Below are 11,042 nucleotides of genomic sequence, written 5' to 3'. Positions count from 1 at the left end.
TATTTCGTCGCTTTCTTCATTACTGAAGGTCGTGTTTTTGAAACTTGACCGTGGCCTACCTCGTAAGCCGTTTCCACCTTGTCCGGCTCTCGGCTTCTCGTAGGGCGGTTACAACTGGCAGACCAGTTATGGCAGTTATTTGGTCACACCAACGGCTAGGTGATCGGCTGCGGGGTCTTTTTCCTTCCCCCTTGCCCGTTACAATCACTTTGTCTAAGTTATCCGGCTGTCGGTGGCCAATGTGACCGTAATGTGACCGAAGTAGCCAAGGATCCTCAGCTAGCAGATTGTTGAGAGCCTGATCCGTTTGTGGATCGCATCCGAGTCTCAACTACTCTCTACAAATTATAATCTATATATATAAAAATGAATTGCTGTTCGTTAGTCTCGCTAAAACTCGCGAACGGCTGGACCGATTTGGCTAATTTTGGTCTTGAATTATTTGTGAAAGTCCAGAGAAAGTTTAAAAGGTAGATAAATATGAAAATGCTCGGAATTAAATAAAAATAACAATTTTGTTTTTCCTTTGACGTGTCCCCCGTTGGCCGGATTCCTTTTGTTGGTTTTAAGTTTATTTTATACAAAAGTTTAGGTCTTTTATTTATCTATTGAGGCACTACGAAGTCTGCCGGGTCAACTAGTTTATTATAAAACACAAACGTTAAATGTTCTGTAAAATTACATATACATATTCGATTGTGTAATTTTCTTATTTTTTGTTTACTTTCAGGAAGAATGCAATGAAAGCATTTTCCTTGAGTGCGATCTGGATGTGAACCTGATGGATACATTCTACGGAGTGCTGTAACGGCGAGCACCCGCTATCGACATTGACAGAACTTTGTTTTTTTTTTAATTTGCTAAAGCGAAAATCAATTCAGGAATCTAACAGCAGTGATTCATTAAAATGGACAATTGTGAACTTCTCAGATTTGAAAACTTTTTAGAGTCGTTCTCTTTTAATTTCCCATTTAGTCACTCAACAGTGTACTACTTGCAATGTATTACAGCATTACCAAGGAAATCGCTTTACATTAATTTACCTACTTAATAGTTAATGACTAGACTGTAGTCATAATTGCAGAATTAATTGATAGATCAAGTATTTATATGAATATGTTAACACCAGACAAAGTTTTGCTTTGAGAAATTGCGACATCATTGCTAAGTTTATATCGTCAACAACGTATTTCACCAATACATTGTTTACTGCGTACAAGTACTAAAAGTACTCGAGACCATAATTTCTCAAAATAATATTGACTTTTTAATAGATTTGCTAAATGATAAAATGTTTGAGAAACGGGCACACGTCTCTCTCAAAACACTGAATAAGGACTCAAATTATGATCAACCTAAGCACAGAACAGTAACATATAGTTGATCTTCATTGAAATGAATATTAAAGTAGTTGTAAGTACAATCGTTTGCTCACCGCAGTAGCAATGATGTCGTCAAATTAATCATACGACGTACAGCTCCAAGTATTCACTAGATATGATTAGTTAATTTATTGTAAGATGATAAGAGAGCAAGGAATATCCAAGATATTATCTTTATTATATTAATATAAAAAAATAATATCAGTAATTAGTTAGATTTTAGTTCTATTGTGCAAACGCGGCTTCGAATGTCATGACTGCTATTTCATCATTGGAAACATCCACAACCGTTGCCTGTTTATTTGGAGACCCTTAGAATTTATAAGATAAAGTGGAAGTCCTGTGCAAATTAAAACTTTAAATGTTTGTTCTGTTATATAAATTTTACTATCACTGTGTCACGTTGCTTCCAATGATGAGTTCGTTTCATTCGGACTAGCGTATTTCTACACTTTCTAGTCTCAATTTATTATAGTTTTTTTTTACCATATAATATATTTCATCACATCTTTAATTAACAAAAGCCACAACACTTATCAGCTGTCTAATATTGCCATAATGGTACGTAAGCCCTAAAATTAAGTACTTATAGTTATACTTTGTAAAATATTATAGCAGTTTAAATGTTTATAACTTAATTTAATAACGGCTTTATGAGTGTTGCTAAATTACGTATATAAAAAAAAAAAAATCTCTTCTGCCACCTGGTAAATGTATGTGCGTTACGATTCGAATGAAACTGAGACTGTTACGTAATCGGTCTGTGGTTGAGTGGTGACAATTCAACTTTGTAAGATTTCCGCTGACCGCCAACATCATTTGAGCCATGAGACTGGGAAGGTGGACGAAAACCATCAACGTCATTAAAGATCCTGGTCTAAGAAGGGCTCAAGCCAAATTATCTCGAACTGAAGCAGTAATTAGAGTGATCGGTACCATCATTAGAAAAAGCTTTAGTTACGGCTATGATTAAAAATCGAAACATCAGCAAAAAACAATAATTTAAGACCCGTTCATTTTCATTTTGTTCCGGTCTCTTACATAATATTACGAAAAGTACACAACATAATAACATGATGAGTTAGTACGACGTGAATTATCAAGATCGAGGAATAGTTGGTACCACTTGTTCATCTCTTTGGTGATAGCAATGGAGCTTCGTCTTTAATGGACATTTGAAAGAAAATATATAATCATCATCATTATCACTTATTTATTTTGCTCGCTTGAATAAAATAAATAAAGAACCTTTTGCGTTTATTATCATTTTAGCTATCGGAATTGTGGATGTTAAGAAATTAATGAAATAAACGAGTTATTAAAAGTAATAGTGGTCTTGAAAATGTCTATGACTTTCTAATTCGGAAATTAATTAGAGAATAATTTGCATGCTTGTAAATACTATTAAGGATGACTTTTGCCCTTAGTGAGTTCTTTAGACAATTAAATTACTACTTCAAATAATTTAAATCAAATATTGACAGGATTATTCGGTAGGTCGTATAGTTTCCAAAAAATACTTAGCGGCATTCGTTGGATATATTAAATCATAGCTTCCTTTATGAATGACAACTGCCTGACCATTTTTTTTTTTTTTTTTTTTTTTTTTTTTTTTATGATTGAAAGTTTACTGGTGGCCCGAAGGCCTTTCCAGTTTCACCAGGACAGGTGGGCGAGCAAAGGCTCAGCCAAGAGGGGTGGGATTTGCTAACAACTGCCCGAACGCCTCCGAAGGAGACCTAACAACTCAAGAGCAAGTGTTTCGCGAATGAATCTACTACCGGATCGGAATCGCGACCCGCTGAGAAGATCCGGCGAGAAACTCAGCGGGCTGATGCATGGGTTAAGTTGCACGTCGACCTCTTTGTCGAGTTCGACGAGTACGGTTACCGGGGTCCCTAAGCCTGCCCCTAGTATTAGAGCTGAAGGCATCTAATGCAAAGGTTATTGGATCTGATGGATCCGTAAGGACGTGTCTAGGGCGTCGACGGTGACTGGCTCCTGCATGATCAGGATTCGGGGAGTAGTCAGCGGCGGCAACGATAAGGCGATTATCATGACGCATAGCCTTATCGAAGTATCGTTCCGACGCTGACTTCATGTATTTCCGAATTGATTCGAGGCCCAGGTCGTCGTGTAGGTCAACGTTCCTCACGAACCACGGAGCCCCGACAGCTAACCTGCAAAAGCGGGATTGTAGGGATTGGAGGGTGTCTATGTGTGTGCGGGCCGCGTGAGCGAACACCACACTCGCGTAAGTCATGACGGGCCTTATGCAAGTTTTGTAAAGTGTCACCTTGTTCCGAAGGGACATTTTACTCCGCTTACAGATCATGGGGTAGAGTCTACCGAGAATAAACGCGGCACGGTCACGGACTGATTTTATATGCGGGCGGAATGTCATCGATGCATCCAGGGTAACGCCCAGGTACTTGACCTTCCTGGCCCAGGGTATGGGTTGTCTAAAGAGAGTAATCGGGGGTGTGAGATTCCTCCTCCTAATCCGGGAGGAAATCCGTGTGGAGCTTCCCCTCTGAAATAGCACCGCAGTACTTTTCGATGGGTTGATGTCTATGCGCCATTTTCGGAACCACTGTCCTAGGGCTAGGGCTGCGCTCTGAAGCTTCTTCGCGATTAGGGACTTATTTCTACTAGAATAGTAAACAGTCGTGTCGTCGGCGAATAAAGCTAAATGGGTCGGCGGCGACCGGGGAATATCGTTGACGAATAAGCTAAATAGGAGGGGTGAGAGGACAGAGCCTTGCGGGACTCCAGCTGTGAGAGGTCGTGGGGAGGAGCGGGTTCCCTCGACTCGATATCGAAAAGAGCGGTTCGACAAGAAGTCCCGTATGATGAGCACGAGACTATCCGGCACGCCCATGTTGAATAGTTTGAAAATCAAACCATTGTGCCAGACTTTGTCGAACGCTTTTGCGACGTCGAAGAAGAGAGCTCCTGTGTATAACGGTTTTGGTCGATTAAGCCCCACAAGAATGTGCTCCGTGAGGCGGTGCACCTGTTGAACGCATGAGTGATTTGTACGGAATCCGAATTGTTCATCGATGAGAATGCCCTTGGATGAGACGAAGTCTCTGAGGCGTTTGTAGAGCAGACGCTCATACAGTTTGCCTAGAGACATGAGGAGGCTAATCGGGCGGTAGCTCGTCGGATGATTTTTTGGTTTACCGGGTTTATGTATGCCGATAACGTCCGCTTCTTTCCACACCGCGGGAAAGATACAGTTCGCCATAGCGGCATTGAAAATAGATGCCAACATCACGATGAGTTGGACGGGTAGAAGTTTAATAACGCGGTTAGATATACCGTCGGAACCGGGAGCCTTGCGAGGACGTAGGTCTTTGATCAAGTCTTTAACTTCCATTGGGGTGACGGGTGGTAACGCATCCGAGGGTGGCAAGGAGGCTCTGCGTTCTACCTCACTGTCTACTAATTCTACATGAACAGGGTTCACGGATTGAGTGCTGGGCGTGCACTGGGTTTGCAATGTATCGGCCAGCAGCTCTGCTTTTTCGTCATCATCGAACGCCGCGAGTCGGCCTGAGGGGCCTACGAGGGGGGGCATAGTTACTACCGTATCCGATTTGAGAGTACGAGCTAAGCGGTAGTAAGACCTTTGGGAGGGCGCGAGTCCTTCTAAGAAATCAGACCATCTGGCATCTCGGACTTCGGCGATGCGAGACTTTACGTCGCGTTGTAGGGCACGCATTCGAATACGATTTTCCGCGGTAGGATACCTGTCGTAGGCGCGTATCGAGGCGTTCTTAGCTCTAAGGAGTTCCCTAATATCGTCGGACAATTTGAAGCGGTGAAGGAAGTCCTCCGCTACAACTTGTTTCGATGACCTATCTAATGTCGAGGTGATGTGTGACGTTAAGATGTCTATGGCTTCAGCGGTATCCTGAGGAGACGGGGTAGAGTCCGGGTTAAACGGGAGCGATGGTGGATCAGATTCAGCCAGGCTGATGCCCAGCGTGTGCCAATCCACCACAGTCCTCGTGACGGGAACGGAGTCGGGAGCGCGACCGAGCTTCATAACGACGGGACGGTGGTCTGAATCTAACTCTGAAACTACTTCGATCGAGTGTAAGCTAAGAGTTACGTTTTTTAATAACGCTATGTCGAGTATATCCGGGCGATGCGCGATATTTAGCGGGTAGTGAGTCGGTGTTAGCGGAGCGACGATATCGAAGGCGAGATCATCGACTAACGCGTCAAGCCGCCTGCCATTCAGGGTTGTGGTGTGTGAGTTCCACCTGATGTGTTTACAATTTAGGTCGCCCGCCAGAATGACAGAGCTCCTCATGCCGAGCAGCGCCTCGATATCACTGCTTAGAACGATCTTATCCGGTGGAAGATAAACGGACGCGATAACGATCGGCGCGTGTCCCGTCAGTGAGATTCGGCACACTGATGCTTCGATATTAGCGAGCGCGGGAGGATCGAGCGGGACGCAATGCAGGGCTCTTCTATAGTAAATGACGGTACCACCACCACGAGCAGAGAGCCTGTCGTTCCTGACCATGTTATAGTTCGCGATTTTAGGGTCACGGCGCGCGGGCTTAAGTAGGGTCTCCTGCACTAAAAAGATATCAATTTGATGGTCACGCAAAAAGTCAGAAACCTGATCACGTTGATTTGCGAGACCGTAAGCGTTAAAAAATCCTATCGTTACGGATAGGGGCTTTATTCTACTTATATACGCCATTGATTACCGGCGGAGTGAGGGGAGGACGTACGTATTTAATGACGCGTATACGTCGGCGTATTCTTGCACAACGGCGATAAAGTGTTGTGCAGTGGAGGCAGCGCGAATGGCGTCGCCCAAAGCGTTAACGCGCTCAAAGTTGATCGACTGAAAGAAGTCGATCGCTAAAGCGAGATTGTCGGACGCGGTCGGAGGGCAAGTCGCGGGAGAGGGACGAGTTGCGGGGGCGGGACGAATCGCGGAGGAGGGAGTTGTAACCGTGTTCGTGTACGGCAGCGGTTTCGCCCAAGCCGAGACACTGGGCACCGGCGCCGGATCGAACGCTGGCTTAGCCTGCGACACAGAGGGTGCCGAGGCTTTGATGTCTGGGCCGGAAGCTCGGAGGCGGTTTTGGCGGGCGACGCGGCGATTTATTTTCGGGGCTCGGGGGCATCCGCGGTAATTTGCGGGGTGACCCTGTGTACGACACAGGACGCAGCTAGGCGGTTCCGTCGCGGTTTTTTGATCGCGAGTGCAGAGGGCCGTGGCGTGATCTCCTAAACACTTGACGCATCGGGGGCGCGCGTGACAGTTACGGGAAGAATGCCCGTATAATTGGCAGTTATGGCACTGGCTAGGTGTGCCTTTCTTGTGTGGGGTTTCGACGGCGATTCCGGAAAGGCTACAGACCGTTCGGATGTTGAATATTTGCTTACCCTCGGGGGTAGGCTGGAGGGCGACGAGAACCATGTTATATGGCTCCCTTCCGCGACCTGTGTGCATGCGGTGTACGGAGTTAACCGGTAGGCCTTGTTCGAGAAGGTCGGCCTTGACTAGCTCGGCATCCAACTCTTTAGGGATGCCACGTATGACGGCACGGAGTTCGCGCTCCTCCTGGAGCGTATACGTGTGGAAACTTATACGTTCCTTACGGAGGTAAGAAGAGAGGGCCCTATGGTCGTCGGGTGTTCGAACCTTAATTTGAATGCCGTTCGCGAGGTTACGGGCATTCGTGAAGTTGATATTTTTGGCCTTAAGGGCCAGAGAAACTCGATCCCAAGCTGCCTTCTCTTGAAGGATAACCGGGGGAGGGGTCTGGGTTTTATTTTGTGCCACCGGACGCGGCGACGGAGTGGCACGGGCTGGAGGCACAACGGGAGTCTGAGGGCGGGGGCGCGACGCGTTCGCGGCTTTACTAATTTTAGCGGCCGCGGGAGCTCGAGACTCCGCGGCACGCTTCTTACCCTTTTGTACCAGGGTGAATCCATCCGTCGATGAGGCGGGAGTGAGGTCGACCTCCATCTCCGAGTCAGAGTCGGAGGACGAGGAGGCGGGCGCAGGTGACCTACGAGCAGGTGTTTTGGAGGGCACGACGGAGGCTGCGGATGATCGCGCTGCTGGAACGGTGGCCACGGCGGACGACGCAGCAGTTTTACTCGCCAGTATAGGCGACGCGGGAACGGCAGGCACGACGGAGGCTGCGGTGCTCGATGCAGAAGCTTTGCACGCAGGTACAGGCGACGCAGGTGCAGCGAGCTCGGCAGAGTCCACGAGAGGGCTCGCGGTGTGATCGGCCTTGAAGGCCAGAAACTCTGAGGCGAGCTGTGGGTGGCGAAGTCGGAGGAATTCCGCGAATACAGCGTCCATGATCGCTGAGTGCCCAGGTGGGGCGGCCCCGGGTCTTGAAAACACTCGCCTTGCGGCGAGGCCCCAACTTCTCGGACCTGAGCGGTTCTATTGAACACAGGTGGCGATGCGGCACGATTACTACAGGATAAAGAAAAAAACACAACAAAACGGAAATAACAAAAAAAAGCCTGACCATTTGCCAAGTAGGCGTTTTTTTAACGAAAGTATTCTGGAGTAAGGATGCATGACAAAACAGCCTTAGCTATTTCACGTAATATTTTGTTCATCAACTTGCCCCATTGATTTACTAAACCTAAAAAGGATCAGCTTTAATTAAGAAAGAAAGAAAGAAAGAAAATCTTTATTCGCCAGAAATATAGTTTATAAGATATAGGACATAGCTTCATATATTTCGCCTGTTTAGGCATGCGAAAATTTAATTTATTTTTATATTAATTATAACACAAAATTTACTAAATCTATCTATTTTTACATTCTATCACTTCTTATTCTAATATTTTATTATGTACAACACTTATCATTTAAAAATTCTTGCACACTATAATAAGCCTTATCTATCAGCCATAAATATAATTTTCTTTTAAATTGAGTTAGTGGAAGATCTCTTATGCTGTTTGGTATCTTATTAAATATTCTGATAGTCATAGGATAACAGTTTGTATGGTAGTAACGAGTATTTATACTTGGTAACATTAGTTTAGTAGGGTATCTTGTATTAAATTGACAGTACTCGCCACACGATTTATATAATTGTGGGTGCTTTTTAACAAACAAACAACATTCTTGTATATATATGGATGGTACAGTTAAAATATTATGTTTTTGGAAGAATGGTTTACAAGAAGTCAGAGGATGAATATTGCACATGGCACGAACACATTGCTTTTGTGCAATGAACACTCTATTTATGTGACTAGAATTTCCCCAGAGGGGTATACAGTATCTGATATTTGAGGCGACATATCCATGATAGGCCTGTAATGCAGTTTTTAAATTACATATTTTTGTAAGTCGCCAAAGTGCATATGAGAATCGATTAATTTTACTACAAGTAATATCTATGTGAAGATTCCAGCTACATTGATTATCCACATTTAATCCTAAAAATGTTATGCTATTACATTCATTTAGTGTGTTATTATTATAAGTTATATTTAAGTTATTAATAAATTTGTGTCTATTATAGAATTGTATATATCTCGTTTTGTCTAAATTAGCTTTTAAGTTATTCTTATTCATCCAATCTATGACCTTACTAACAGTAGCATTTATCTCATCATTTAAATCTAGTGTGGCATCTTTGGTGATTACAACGGCTATATCATCAGCAAATAAGCTGCATGGGTAATGTATGTGTTCTGGGAGATCATTTATATAAATGATAAAGAGTAGCGGTCCTAAAATGCTCCCTTGTGGGACACCTACTTTATTATACGCTAATGAAGATTTAAAAGCCACTTCTTCATTGTTATTATCAATATCCCTAATTTCAACATATTGTTGTCTGTTGCTTAGATAACTACTAAGCCATTTTTCAGCTATCCCTCTAATGCCATAATTATTACACTTCCGTAGAAGAATGTTATGGTCAACAAAGTCAAAGGCTTTGGTCATGTCAAAGAAAACTCCAACCGTGGGTATTTTTCTGTCTACATTTTCAGTAATTTTACTAATGAGTTTAAAAGCTGCTAGTGTAGTAGATTTGCCTTTTTGAAAACCGTGTTGTTCAGATTTTATAACTTCAGATTTATTAAGAAAAGTTGTGAGTCTAGAATGCATGATTTTTTCGAATATTTTTGCAAGTATAGGTATTAAAGTAATCGGTCGGTAGTTATTGATGCATTCCTTATGTCCTTTTTTGTATATAGGTTTCACTATTGAGATTTTCAATTTATCAGGAAATGTACCTTCAGTTAATGAAAGATTGATAATATGACAGAGTACAGGTGTAATGGCTATTGCACATTGTTTTAGTATAAAGGTGGGCAGTTCATCATAACCTGTTGAGTTAGTATTATTGAGAGAATGAATTGTTTTATAAATTTCCTCACATGTAGCTGGCATTAAAAATATACTTGAGCTAGATATATTTATGTTTTGTGTATTTATTGCTTGTATATTATTATAGTTTTTGTTTTCATCATTTGTTATTTCAATGTAATAATTGTTAAATATGCTAGCTATCTCTGTAGTGTCAGTGATTACTCTGCCATTATGTAAAATTTGTTTAATATTGCTTTTGTTATTTGAATTAATTTTGTTGTCATTTTGCTTTATAATATTCCACGATGTCCGACATATATTACTAGATTTATTTATATGATGTTCGTTTCTAATTTTTTGAGCTGTAATTATGCATGATTTTAATATTTTATTGTATTTTTTATATTTAATTTTTGAACTAGTAGTTTTATTCTTTATATATGAATATCTGAGTTTCCTTTTACTTACGCATGATTTTTTTATACCTGTAGTAATCCATAGCGTTTTTTGGCTTTTATTGTTATCAATTTTAATTTTTCTGAAAGGAAAGCATAAGTTATAGAGTAGAACAATATGATCATGAAATGAATTAAATGCTGCATTTAAATCAGTCATCTCACATTCCTCTGTCCAGGACAAGGAAGCTACGTATTCTATAAATTTATTAATATTATATTCATCAAAGTCCCGTTTTCTAATGTAATATATCTTTTGTGGTTTTTTTACATATTTCACAGGAATACAGACTGTTTGTCCAGTTTCATGGTCTGATAATCCCAGGGAATGTATTTTGCCTTCTGCTTCACTAACATTGCTTATTATTTGATCTAAGCACGCATTTTGTCGGGTAGGTTCGTTAATGTGAATATTAAATCTGTGATTTTGTGTTATTCTTTTATATTCATTTAATACATTGGAGCTTTTTAATAAATTTATATTAAAATCACCACAGACAATAATTTTCTTATTTGTTTTATTACGAATTGTGCTTAATACAATTTCGATTTTATCTAAAAATATTTGTACTCTTGAATTTGGTGTTCTATAGATGCATATAATTATACATTTGTATTCCGGAATCTCTATACCACAGCATTCAAAGGAAAACTCTAATGCTAAGTCTCTTAACCACAAGATAGGTTTAGAGCTTATGTAATCTTTACATAGTATTGCTACTCCACCCCTTCTTTGTTTACTCCTTGAATAAAAGTTAGCTATATTATATCCTCTTAATACCAGTTTAGATTCTTCCCCTACTTTGAGGAATGTTTCGCTGAAGCATAGTATATCTATATCAGTATTCTGACTATAAAGCTCATCTA

The sequence above is a fragment of the Bombyx mori genome, chromosome 1, assembly GCF_030269925.1.
Source record: "Bombyx mori chromosome 1, ASM3026992v2".
Taxonomy (NCBI): Eukaryota; Metazoa; Arthropoda; class Insecta; order Lepidoptera; family Bombycidae; genus Bombyx; species Bombyx mori.
The sequence above is the reverse complement of the archived record's forward strand: the minus strand, read 5'-3'. Positions refer to the sequence as shown.